Raw genomic sequence first — 13,148 nt, 5'->3', positions numbered from 1 at the left:
TATCAGTGTTTTACAGCTGAGAAGGCAGGCTTGCTGAAGTTGGCCATTGCCCGAAGGTCTCCCAGGTTGGGAGAATCGAGGTGGGGGGCTGTCACGTAACCCTCTCCACCATGTCACAATGTTCCCTTCTAACACATGCAAGCATGTTGTACAACGCCTGAGACTCAGTGTGTCTGGTCTCCCTGCCTGCATTAAGAGCGCCTCTGCCAACCTCCCTCCCACTTTCCTCCACTTCGTTTTATTATTTAACAGACCAAAAGAACAAAATGTGCCCCCTCCACCGCACCATATTTCAAAGGGCTATAAATAGGACAGTTAGTGGTGGCACTCTGGGTCACATTTGCCAGGGACAGACTTTATATGATGTCAGCCGTGTCCTTGGGTCCAAGGGTTCCATGGTTAATAGTTTCTTTCTCCCTTCCTTTCTGTTTTTGTTTCTTCTTTTCCTCCCTCTGTTTCTTCTTTGTTTTCTTTAACCTGAAAGTCTTGCTTAAAAGTACATAGTTATGCAGCCTTCATGAGGTGAGGCTGCCTAGAAGACAAACAGGTCCACGTTTCACAATTTCTCCCAGATCCGAGAAAGGAACGTGACTCTGAGCAGACAGAACAATGCATGCTGAGCCCAGAGGACAGCTGTACAGCCTGCCAGCATCTCACTCCTCTGAAAGCAAATTCAGTCCATCCAAGAGCAAGACCAGGGGACTGTCTCCTGTCTAGGAGGCTAAGGCCAGGGGGAGGAGACAGGCTCTGGAGTCACCAGGCCGGCGGTTGATCAGTGGTGAGATCTGAGGCAAGTGACTTCCATGTCGGAGCCCAGTGTCACGCATTGTGCTCCGGGGGTGACAGCAACGCATCATCCTGGGTGAGGGTTGAGATTTTAAAACAAAGCAGGAGTTGGTTGGGAACAGCCCCAGAGAAGAGACGGCCTTCAAGCTGGGACTGGGAAGATGGTGGGCCCTTCTGACAGCAGCAGTGAGCTGAAGAGAGCACCCCGTGGAGGAACCCACTGCCCGAGCCAGGCACCTGCCCACTCCTGTGACTGGAGGGAAGAGGTGGGAAAAAGGGCAACATGGAGACCCCAGTTGGGTGGGTCCTAAATGGCTTGATCCTTTCAGTAATGAGGTGCAAGCAAGGTTCCTTTTCCTTCCTGCAGAACAGGATTTCATCAGACCCCTGATGTTTTAGGAAAATCATGTGGCCCGGGTTCACAGTGGCTGGAAGGGCAGGACCGAATGTCCCATGGATGGTACGGGCGGGAGTTGCTGTGAGCTGCATTTGGAGTGTTTGCTCTAATGTGAGAATTGGTGACTTCATCTCTGGGGTTTGAGAACAGATTGCACCACGGTGCTGAGAAACTACACACAGGAAGTGACTTGGAGATTTTCAGCCTGGTGGCTGAGAGAACTGGGGAGCCACAGATGACAGGAGGGAGTGGAGCCACAGAAATACGCGCCAGGGAAGTGTGCTGTTCCTCCCATTACAGACCTACCGGATCTGAGATGAGGGAGATGAACTAAAGCCCAGCCAGGCTGAGATGGGTGAAGAAAAAACCAAGGCAGAGGTGTGGCACTCAGTTCAATTCTGGAAAGACTGAGCAGTCCCCTGTGGAGGTGGCCTGCTTCTTCCCCAGGCAGCATGGACACAGGCAGGAAATTCCTTCCTTTCCCTTGTCTTCCCAGCCCTCAGGGTGAAGTGGAAAAACCCAGGTAGGCCAGATGCAGTGGCTCACGCCTGTAATCCCAGCACTTTGCAAGGCCGAGGCGGGCAGATCACAAGGTCAGGAGATAGAGACCATTCTGGCCAACATGGTGAAATCCCACCTCTACTAAAAATACAAAAAAAAAATTAGCTGGGTGTGGTGGCGCATGCCTGTAATCCCCACTACTCAGAAGGCTGAGGCACAAGAATTGCTTGAACCTGGGAGGCGGAGGTTGCAGTGAGCCGAGATTGCACCACTGCATTCCAGCCTGGCAACAGAGCGAGACGCCATCTCAAATAAATAAATAAATGAACCAAATAGATAGCTGGACCAGCACTTGGGAGGAAAGCACGTGTTCAATTAAAGTTTCTCCAATCTGAATTAGACCCGCAGTAGCAAGTGTGAAGAGGAGGAGGAGGCGATGGCCCAGGAGAAGGTACCCCCGCCTGCTCACGCTGAGCTGGTCCTGGGCAGTCAGTGTGGTCCTAGCCTTCTTGACAGTTGACATCCTTCATCTCATGGACTAAGGATGAGAAAGGCCCCATCTCCTTTGATTCACAGTTCTCACTCTCCAGCCTTCAGCCCCTCACCTGCCTGCGCCTCTACCTCTCACTGTCAAGGGTAGAATTTTGGAACACCATTGTCAGAGGGTCAGTGGAATGGATCCACCCCCACCCCTGCGGTGTAAACGTGGCTCATTCATGTCATTTGCTGCAAGGGAGCCTGGGGTCGGGGCAGCCAGAGAGCAGACAGATGGTCATGTGCATTCAGATGTCTTCCAGAGTAGCCTGGTGACTTTCAGCAGGTGATTGCAGACTCTGAAAAATAGGTCTAGAATTTAACTCATGCTCATGGTTGCAAAATTAAGTTTTGGAAAAGTACCTGGCACGTAGTAGGAGCTCAACAATGAGGAGTGGTCCTATTCCCTGAAGACAGAAATCCTCCACCTTTGATGAGAATCGGAAGCCGCTGTACGGCCCTGATGGGGTGCCTCTTGTGGAAGGACCCCAGTCCCAGGGCACTCAGTGCACAGTCTGCAGAAGCACTAAGGCCCCGGACTCCTCTCTGTACTCTTCTCCCTTGTGTGTCTTGCTCCTGACCCCCTTAGCACCCTGCCCACTGGGTCCTTCTGGACCCTCACTGTGGGGCCTCTTAGATTTCCCCAACCTATGTTGTGAACTTTGTTCTAGGACCTGATGTCCAAGCTGTTGGCCATCTCTAGTTTAGTCCTAAGATGGACCCCTAAAGGTGGCACAGGTTGCCTGTGGACCTGTTCACTGCATGATCCTAATCACAGCTGATGTTTTCTGAGGGCCCCATGCTTTATACTAAGTGCCCTCAGATGGTAACAGAAAGGATACTTGCTACCACTTCTTGACAAGCATACCAGGCACTGTGCTGGGCTCCTGTGTACGTTTTCTCATTCATTCTCATAACTCCATGAGGTCAGGGACTTTTATTATTGCCATCATCAAAAGAGGAGACCCAGGTGCTGAGTGATGAGATAACTTGCCCAAGATCCTGGTCAGTCGATGGTACAGCCATTGGCCAAGTCATTATTGTGTTTGTTCCTTATGAACAGCAGGCAAAGTGAAGTGCTCATCCTCGTCTTCCCTCTTCATGACCATCATCAGCATTTCCGCGTTACAGATGAGAAAACTTCCAGAGGCACACGGGCAAGGCTGGTGAAGCAGGAGCTGGGATCTAGGGGTTTGGATGTTGGGGTACAGGAACTCATCCTGGGGTTGAAGGTGGAGAGAGCCCAAAGTTGGTTGTCTCATTTCTGCTCATGTTCTGGTTTCACTGAGTCTCCTCACTGCCCATGTGGTACTTAGAGCTGTTGACAGCAGAGCAGAGTGGAGCAGGGTGGGCTTTTTATGCAAACAGGGGTCATGAACTGGGGTGCACAAAGGGTTGGATGGTGTGTGCTTTAAGGTCATGTCAACCCTGGTGCTGTCTCTGAATTTGAACTCAGTATCCTTTGAGGACAAAGGGACATTGTGTTAGAGACAGATGTGGCTTTGAGTCTCATCTCTGCCAATTTCTAGCTGTGTGGCCTTGGGCAAATTATACTCTTTTAGAATCTTAATTTCCACATCTGTGAAATGGGAGTATAACTACCAGCCCCAGAGGACTGCTGTGAAATTGAATGAAGTCATGCACATGAGATGCTTTGCAGGCTGTTGGCTTCATTGTCCATACTCAACTCATGGTTGCTATTGTTGATGGTAATAGCTCTTCCATTGAAGCAGCCAGACCTCAGCAATTAGCCTTCAAATTCAGAAATGCACTTCATTATGAGGAATCCTGTGTGTTGAGCTCCTTTCAGAGAGAGAGAGGTTATTTACTTACTCATTTTTAAAATTTTTGAGACGGAGTTGTTCTCTATTGCCCAGGCTGGAGTGCAATGACACGATCTCAGCTCACTGTAACCTCTGCCTCCCAGTTTTAGGTGATTCTCTTGCCTCAGCCTCCTGAGTAGCTGGGATTACAGGTGTGTGCCACCATATCCAGCTAATTTTTGTATTTTTTATAGAGATAAGGTTTCACCATGTTAGCCAGGCTGGTCTCGGACTCCTGACCTAGTGATCCACCCACCTTGGCCTCCCAAAGTGCTGGGATTACAGGCATAAGCCACTGTGCACAGCCAAGAGAGAGGTTATAAGTGAGAACAGCTTTCCTAGCCTAACAAGTGCATGTACTTCCTGCCCAAAGTTCTCACTTTTACTTTCAGATCAGCTGAATTGGCCTTCTGAGTCCCTGGGTCTCCATAGAGGGTAATGCCACCACACCCAAAGGGGCTGCACCCTCTGAATGTCACTGCTCAGTTTGCTCACACGCCGGCCTGAGCCATATCATTCCTGGTTCACACCCGGAATTTCTGCCCGGAAACCTGGTTCTCGACACGCAGCCCAGCCAACAGCTCTGCTGTGGCTTTCCGGCACTTACACCAGATGTTTCTCAGTCCTCTTCCCATTCCTCACTCGCCTCTGTGTCTGCTCTTGCACTTTCCTACTTCTGGGTCAACTGTCCCGTTTGCAAACTGCTCCGGTCAGCCTCTCTCAGTCCTGATCTCATTCTCCATCAATGTCATGTTCCAGATGGAATCTAGATTAAGAAACCACCCACTTGCACATTCATGATCCTCCCCTGGACACAGTGGTGTGGTTCCTTGCTGGTGGACCTGTGTTCTCTCTACTTATGCAGTGGGCTTTTCTAGGACAGAGCCCAAAAGCATACTGTTGTCTCCAGCAGGGAGGAACACAGTGCTTGGCATAGCCCAGGCCAAGGCTGAGACAATGCTGATGGGAAGTAAACTGTGTTAGTCCCAGAGTTTACAATAGAGTAGAGTTAGGAATTAGTTTATTATTCAGGCTTCAACCTTTATCAGTCACATGACCTTGAGCAAGTTACTTAATCTCCTCTAGGCTGCCTTGACTCATCTTCAAAATGATGAAAATAATAGGACACACATTCAAGGACGATTGTGAAGATTAACTGAGCTTTTGAGTATTAAAGGGCTTAGTTTAGCAAATGCCAGTAAGTATTTTAAAAATGTTATCTGTTATTACTACTGCTAGTTTAAGTGTTATCTGTTATTGCTATTACTGGCATCAAAGTGATTTCATGTCGTTTTATATTCACTTTTTTTTTTTTTTGAGACAGAGTTTTGCTCTTGTTACCCAGGCTGGAGTGCAATGGTGTGATCTTGGCTCACCGCAACCTCCACCTCCCAGGTTCAAGTGATTCTCCTGCCTCGACATCCTGAGTAGCTGGAATTAGAGGCATGCACCACCACACCTGGCTAATTTTGTATTTTTATTAGAGATGGGTTTCTCCATGTTGGTCAGTCTGGTCTCGAACTCCTGACGTCAGGTGAGCCGTCCACCTTGGCCTCCCAAAGTGTTGGGATTACAGGCGTGAGCCGCCGCACCCAGTCCAGTATTCACTTATTTTTTAGCAGAGCCCTGCGAAATAGTTGAAGCAGAGACAGTTCCATTTTATCAAAGAGTTAAGTAAAACTCAGAGAAAGGCTGCTTTTCTAAAATCACACAGCTTGACTTGACCAGTCTCCCCTGGGGCACACCTAGAAGCAGGCCACACTGTTTTGGGTGGAACATGCCTTGCCCACAGGCCTCAGAAATGATCCCTGTAATTAAAAAATGCAGAAATGGTATTCAGCCAGACCCAGTGGTAACAGTTATTCAGACGAGTATTCGCGTGGAGAGGAAAGGCTATGATATATTAAGCAAACTGGCCCTGCCCTCCAGGAGTGGTGTCAAGCTTCACTTGTAGTTTGCTGCCCTACTCCAGGAGACACAAAACTGGAGAACACAGTCTCTTATGAGTTATTGTATTATATTATGCAGTAGAAAGGAGCCTCAGGTGGCATGGGGGGGCTATGGACAGCAGAAGCGCTGATATGGGCCAAGAAATCATGATTTATGGATTCAGGACAGGAGGAATGAGAGCATAACTGTGATTTGTTTGACTGGAATTTGTCCCAATCTGTGCTCTAGCTGGAGTAGGTAGACATTTTTCTTGCTTCCAAGTCTCCTGGTTTAAGCCTGGCAGTTCCCTGCTTAGCTCCTAGATTGGTGCTAGTGGCTACCGGTTGGATGGATGGAAAGGAAAGGGGTGAATGGGCTGGAGTAGGATGAAAGTGATCAGTTTGGTATTGGGAAGAATACTGACCCCCAAGTCTGAGGCCCTCTGCCTGTGGTCCAGCTGCACTGCTCTCCACTGTTCATAGAGGAGCCACTCTCTTGGCCCTGGTTTCCTCCTTTGTGGTCTCGGAGAGTCACAGGACCTTTTTGGAACCTCTCCAAAAATGGGGACACTTTCCGATTTGTCTTTCTTGTATGGCTGGTGTGTATGAACACACTTCACAGATGTTTCAGCGGTAAGAGTTTAGTTGTTGCTCTTAACTGGAAGTAACCTTGGAAGGGTGGGGAAATGGGGATTCAATATAGAAAGAGGCATGACAGCAGAACACGAGTGAGAGAGAACTGGGACATGGCTCCTGTTAAAACCAAAAGGTAAAGAAAGGGTAAGGAGCTCATCAGGCTGTTCCTGGGATCTGGGGCAGAAAGACAGTGGAATGATTGCCTTTCCTCTCCTTGAACATGCCAGTGCTGCATCAGAGAAGCTAAGAAGCCAAGGCTGTGGAGGGGAAGCCTCGCGTGGGGTGCAGTTCTAGTTTTTAAGATAAGCCTCCAGGTTGCAAACTTGTCAGCTGGGATTTGGAATCCAATGCAATTGCCAACTTATTTTTTTTCAAAGCCTGCTTAAGACCAATGAAAGAATTGGTTCAGGATGTGAGGCATTGCTTCAAGAAGAGGCTTAGGCTTTAACTGAAGATCACACTTAGCCACAGGTGCCAGGCTATAGAGTCAGAGGCTTCATTCAGAGCAGGGCTCCATGTTTAATCTGATTCATACATTACCCCCTTCTATCTTATGGCATAGAACAGTTACAGTTTATATCCTGACACAGGCATGTATACATGCAGGTTTTTATATTATGAGGATTATCAACTATTTAGTAATGTAACATACCTAAGGCTCAAACTTAGTAATAAGCTTCTGCACAGCCATAAATCAGCCAGATACTAACTGATTCTCTGAGATTTATCTGGTTGTTCACCCATTTATTCATGGATTTACTGATCATTATTTAGTGCATCTGAGAGCCAGTGGGGGTGAGAGTGGGGAAATCTAGTGATAAGTAAAACACAGCCCCACTTCCCTACCTCTGAGAGGCTCATTCTAGCGAAAGCAACCAACGGTAGGATTGAGGTGATGCCTAGTGCTTAGTAAATTCTTGCTAAGTGGAAAAATGAATGAATGCACACGTGAATGGAGCCATGGGTGCTTCAAGGTAAGGCCCTAGCCCAGCTTCAAGTTTGGAAGGGGGTGTGTCAAAGAAAACATCTTAGCAATGTGATACCTATGTTGTTTTGGTCACTCTCTCATTCAAGAAATAGGAATAGAATTTCTCCCACATCCTGGTGGTGTGTAGGGCAGACATGCCCTTACCTTTATGGAGTTAACATGGTGTGATCATACTTTGTAGGAATGCAAAGAACACTGGAAATTTAGAGGGGCAAGGCCCAGCCTCATCCCCAGAGACAGTGAATATGTCTCTGGGAAGTGCTGTCTACACTGAAATCTGAAGGATGAGTAGAAAATACAGAGGGAATGGCGAATGTGTGAGCCAGGGATGCAAGGGAGGGAGGCCGGAGTTACACTTTGCAGCGATCCCCTGGCTGCTGCTAAGAGAGGGAGATGGCATTAGAGGCGATGGCTATTGCAAAACTGACTAGGAGGTGGTGCCAGTGAGCATTGTGCCTTAATTCTCATTTCTGAAAAGAAAGAGTTTCCTTCCTATATCTTTCCAAGACCCTGAGCCCTAACTGTGCTGACTCTGGTCACGTTCATGTATCTTCCATGTAAACATCCTGCCCCCATCAGTAGGTGCCAAATAGAATATGTTTATAGTCAATGCCACACATGGTTTCCAGAGCCAGGCAAATGCCTTTAGACAACTCTGGGCTCAGTCAGTTGCTGAACGCTGCTGTTTCTCCCTCTAAAAGAGCTCTTGAATCTCCCACTCCTCCTTTTGACCAGGGCTCTGCCCTCTGGCCCTCATTATCTCCTGATGGTCACCAACTCAACAGGGGTTGAACTTTCTTCCTAACACACAAGTTTATCCTCATATATCACCATTGCCAGCAGTATAAAGATACCTCAGTGGTTCTATCAGTCAGCTTTCACTGTGTAACAAACGGCACCAAACCTTAGTGCCTTAAAACAGTAGATATTTACGATTTCTGTGGGTGGATGGTCTGGTCTGCACAGCTTGTGTTGGGCTGATTGCATGTGCTGGCCCATCCACACCCCTGGGGGCTGAGCTGGGGTGCCTCAGCCTCTCTCCACGTTGTCTGTCATCCTCCAGGGGGCTACCTCAGGCTTGCTAATGTGGCAGAAAAATGATTTCCTGCAGCAGCTGGGCATGGTTGCTCATCCTCAGGAGCTTGAGACCAGCCCTGGCAACACAGCCAGACCCTACATAAAATAAAAATAATTATCCTGGTGTGGTGGCATGAGCCTGTAGTTCCAGCTACTTGGGAGTCTTAGAGGGAGGATCGCTTGAGCCTGGGAGGTCGAGGCTGCAGTGAGTGGTTGTCATGCCACTGCCCCTCCAGCCTGGGCAACTGAGTGAGACCCCATATCAGAAAACAAAAAACAAACAAACAAACAAAAAGAAGAATGATTTCCAGCAGCAAGAGAGAGGAACTCTTAGGCATAAGCACTTTTAAAACCTTTATCTGTGTCACCTTTGCTATTGTACCATTGGCTAAAGCAAGTCTCGTGACCAAACTACGATTTCCTCCATGCTGGGAAGGGAGGCAAAGCCACACCGCGGAGTGTGCGTGCAGGTGGCCTGAGCAAATTGGGGCCATTTCTACAGCAATGGTTTGAGGGATTGAATGGAGACGTTTCCTGTGTGGTCTCTTCTCTGCCACATACTGCTTTTGTCCTACTGGACAGGTTCACTCGTAAGCTCTCGAAGCCTCAGCTGCCCATCCATACAATGGGGATAGTCCTTGGGACCACCTCAGTGATTTCATGAGAGCATCAGGTAAGAAAACTGAGCATCTGCGCATCTCCCGGTGCTTGGGGCCCAGTAAGAGCGGAGAGTTTCTGTGCTGTTCTTAACGCCAGATGAAGTCTCTCTTTTCTTTCTCCCTGAGACAGAATCTGGCTCTGTCACCCAAGCTGGAGTGCAGTGGTGTGATCCCAGCTACTGCAACCTCATCTCTCAGGTATAAGAGATTCTCCTGCCTCAGACTCCCAAGTCCCTGAGACTATAGGCACGCACCATGTGCCAGCATACATGGCTAATTTTTGCATTTTTAGTAGATACAAGGTTTCACCATGTTGGCCAGGCTGGTTTTGAACTCCTGACCTCAAGTGATCCACCTGCCTTGGCTTCCCAAAGGGCTGAAATGACAGGTGTGAGATGCACCCAGCCAGAGAAAGTCTTCAGAAGCCCTTTCCTATGTGGCATCAGACTGGTTTATCCTAACCCTGACATCACATTTTCATATTCATGTCTTACATATTTCTTTTTCTTTACCCTGTGTTTTGTGTTTTTACTAAACAGCACCTCCTTTGTTTAAGGAGCAGCTAAAAATATCATCTCCTCTTCAAATTCTTCTTCCATACTGAGTTGGTCATTTCTCTCTCTCTATTTTTTATTTTTTAGAAAAGAAAAAAAAACTTAATCTGGCATTAAGAACAGCACAGAAACTCTCAGTTCTGTCTCCCAGGTTGGAATGCAGTGGCACGTTCTTGGCTCACTGTAACCTCCACCTCCTGGGTTCAAGTGATTCTCCTGCCTCAGCCTCCCGAGTAGCTTGGATTTACAGGTGTGCACCACCACGCCTGGCTAATTTTTGTATTTTTAGTAAAGACTGGGTTTCATCATGTTGGCCAGGCTGGTCACGAACTCCTGACCTCAAGTGATCTGCCTGCCTTGGCCTCCCAAAGTGCTGAGATTACAGGAACCCAGCCCCTCTGTATCACATTGCCCTGAATTGTTTGTGTATTTTTCTGTTTTCTCCCAGTGTGAACTCCCTCAGGAGGGGAGTTGTGAGTTACTCACCTTCCTATCCTGGTGTGTGGCTCTGTGCATGGAACAGAATAGGAGTTTGTTTAACAGATAGCGCTATATAAATAAGTGGGTGTGAGTGGAATAAGTGTTTGAATATCTTTTCCTTATCTTGAGTCATCCTAAAAAGGCAGAGGATGGACTAAGTGTCAAAACTAACTTAAACTTTTCTCCTCTTCCCTTCCAGCTGGTACCATTTTCAGATTTCATCTTCCTTAACGGGAAATGTCAAGGAGAGGAAATTAACATCTTCAAGAGCTGCAGTGAGCAAACGCTGTGAGCTTGGGCCAGGGTAATTCCATTTGGGGACCAGAGGTGGACAGTCACTCAGCCTATGGAGGTAAGTGACAAATCTCTCCCCAGCATGAGTGAGATGTGCTGTCTTTTCTGTTTTGTTTTGTTTTGTTTTTTTCCCCCATTGATTATGTTCCATGGAGGATATGGAAGTTATTCTCCTGTTTCTTGGTGTCTGAAATATGTCCTGCTTGCCTAGAAATGTGCTATTAAGAGGAGTTCCCATGGAAGGGGAATACAGTGTCCCTCAGGAGAAAGATGCAAACAGAGTATCTAGCAGCCTTTCTTTTCCTTAAGTGGAGAGCTTTCTGAGCTCTCATGAACAATGGTAAGTAAAAACCTGGATTCAAACATCCTTTGATGACAAGTGCCTGTCATCCTGAAGAAGGACTGTCATAACACTCCAGTGTGTGTTAGAGCAAGTGTCAGCACACTGTGGCCTGTGGGACAGGTCTGGCCCAGCCTGTCTGTAAATAAAGCTTCACTGGTACCCTGCCATGCTCATTTGTTCAGGTGTCATGTATGGTGTATGGGTGTTTTCACACTGTGACAGCCCCATTGAGTCATTACCATAGAGACCATGTAGCTGTGAAGCCTCACATATTTATTCCCTGGTCCTTAACAGAAAGGTGTTACAACCTCTGGTCTACAGCTTAGCTGTCCACACAGAGCCACTCCAAATGGAGATATTGAAATTGTAATTAAAATGAACCAATATGAAAAATTAAGTCCTCAGTCACATCACATTTGATGTGCTTAGTAGCCACGTGTTGCTTATGGGTACCCATGGATAGTGCAGATAGAGGACATTTTTAGCAGTGCAGAGTTAGCTTGGGCAAAATTGACATCACCCTGGATGTGTCACTTCACTCTGCTGGTCTCTAACCCAGCTTGGGCATGATTGCAATCATTGCAGAAGAAGGAATGTTGATGTCTGTGAGTGTGTATAGCTATTTTCTGTACGATTATTGGCATATTGGCAAGGACCCCCCCCCCCCCACTCTCGTATAAGAATGAAGTAACTTTTCAAATTTCTTTGGGAGCCATCTTCTGGTCTCTGTATGTGACTCCATGTAAAACAAATCCACTTGGACCTTGAGGTTTACTGGTTTTATTTATACAAGTAGATATGGATGTGAGCTCGAGCTCTTCTGGGATCACAGGTAGGTCAAGGGCCATGTGGGGCCTCCTCTAAAGGGTAAGAAACAATAGTTTCCATGTTCCCAAGGGGTAAATATATGGGCAAGAGTGATAAGAAACAAGGAGAGGAAGAAAATGAGCTGAAGATATGGCATTCATGAGTCTTAGACTAATGAGGAAGAATGGAGACAAAAGACAATATGTTTCCTGGCTATGGTCGTAGGTTTACTCTGAAAGAACATGTTGAACAAAGTCATGATGCTTGGGAATGTACCACATCTCAGAATTGTGCTGAACACAGGCAGTGCTATACAGTAGACAGGTAGGGTGGAGCCCTGGACCCGGAGCTAGGCTCGCTATCTTAGATGGAACAAGACTGGGGCCATGGCAGGAGGTTCTCCTTGGTGCATTAGCCAGTGCAAGTGGGAATAACAAGGGCTGATCATTGAGGTGAACAGTTTGTTTGGAAGAGACCCAAGAACATAGAAGAGACTCAAGATGGTCAACAGGTCTGGGCAAAGGCCCCAGGTTTAGCATTTAGAAGTCGGACTTTCTTATCTTTGGGTTACCCAAGCACAAGCAAGAGCAAAGCAGAGACTCCACTGATGAGAACAGACCCAACTGATATGTATTCTACACATCTAGATGTGAAACGGCTCCCTGCCTCTTTCTTCTGGTTGGTCTTCAAGCACCTCACCATTACAGAGGAGTGCTGCATGCATTTTAAGCAGGCATTTCTATAACCTTCAAACAACGGAGTTTAATGCAGATATGAAGTAATTATAAGTAACACAAATAATAGTATTCATGTTTTAGTTCTTTCTTAGAACCAAGCACATCAAGAATGATGCTAATGATGCTAATGATAATAGTGATAATATTTTTTGTCCATTTTCAGCTTATTGTGTGCCAGGTGCACTGTTCTACTAATAATTATTATCATTATTACTACTAATAATTATTATAGCTTTAAATTATTGGGCACATACAATGTACAAAGTAATATATTGATTTTTTTCTCAATCTCATGAACCCAGAGCATTCTTTTCCATTTTTAATTTTTTAAAATTGTTTTATTTTTATATAAATGCAAATTTATAGGAAAGTTATAAGAACAGCCAACAAATTCCTGAACTCCCTTCATCCAGGTTTTTAAATGTTCACATTTTATTATGTTTATTTTTTCTTTTTTCTCTACCTTTTTTCCTGAAATCATAAAGTTGCATCTTAGAATACAATTTTCTAAGTCAGAAACTTAACATTGATTTGAACTATTATCTAACCTTCTGATTTCTTATTCAGATTTCACCAGTTGCCCCAGATAAATTCCTTCATAGCA

General features: G+C 46.5%; 1 protein-coding gene across 3 annotated transcripts in view; it reads left to right on the top strand.

The window, feature by feature from the left end:
• The window catches only part of ST3GAL1 (ST3 beta-galactoside alpha-2,3-sialyltransferase 1), a 109,584-nt gene that overhangs the window by 16,459 nt on the left and 79,977 nt on the right, over positions 1 to 13,148 (top strand). For 2 of the 3 annotated variants that reach the window (XM_074387167.1, XM_074387168.1), the window contains exon 2: positions 10,563 to 10,715. The gene's annotated coding sequence lies outside the window, so the exon portion shown is untranslated. Of the gene's footprint in view, positions 1 to 9,252; positions 9,344 to 10,562; positions 10,716 to 13,148 lie in introns of all 3 variants that reach the window. The other variant, XM_074387169.1, reaches the window with a different exon arrangement.

The sequence above is a fragment of the Saimiri boliviensis genome, chromosome 15 (genome assembly GCF_048565385.1).
Source record: "Saimiri boliviensis isolate mSaiBol1 chromosome 15, mSaiBol1.pri, whole genome shotgun sequence".
Taxonomy (NCBI): domain Eukaryota; kingdom Metazoa; phylum Chordata; class Mammalia; order Primates; family Cebidae; genus Saimiri; species Saimiri boliviensis.
Note: the sequence above shows the minus strand (reverse complement) of the source record. Positions and strands in the feature narration are given on the sequence as shown.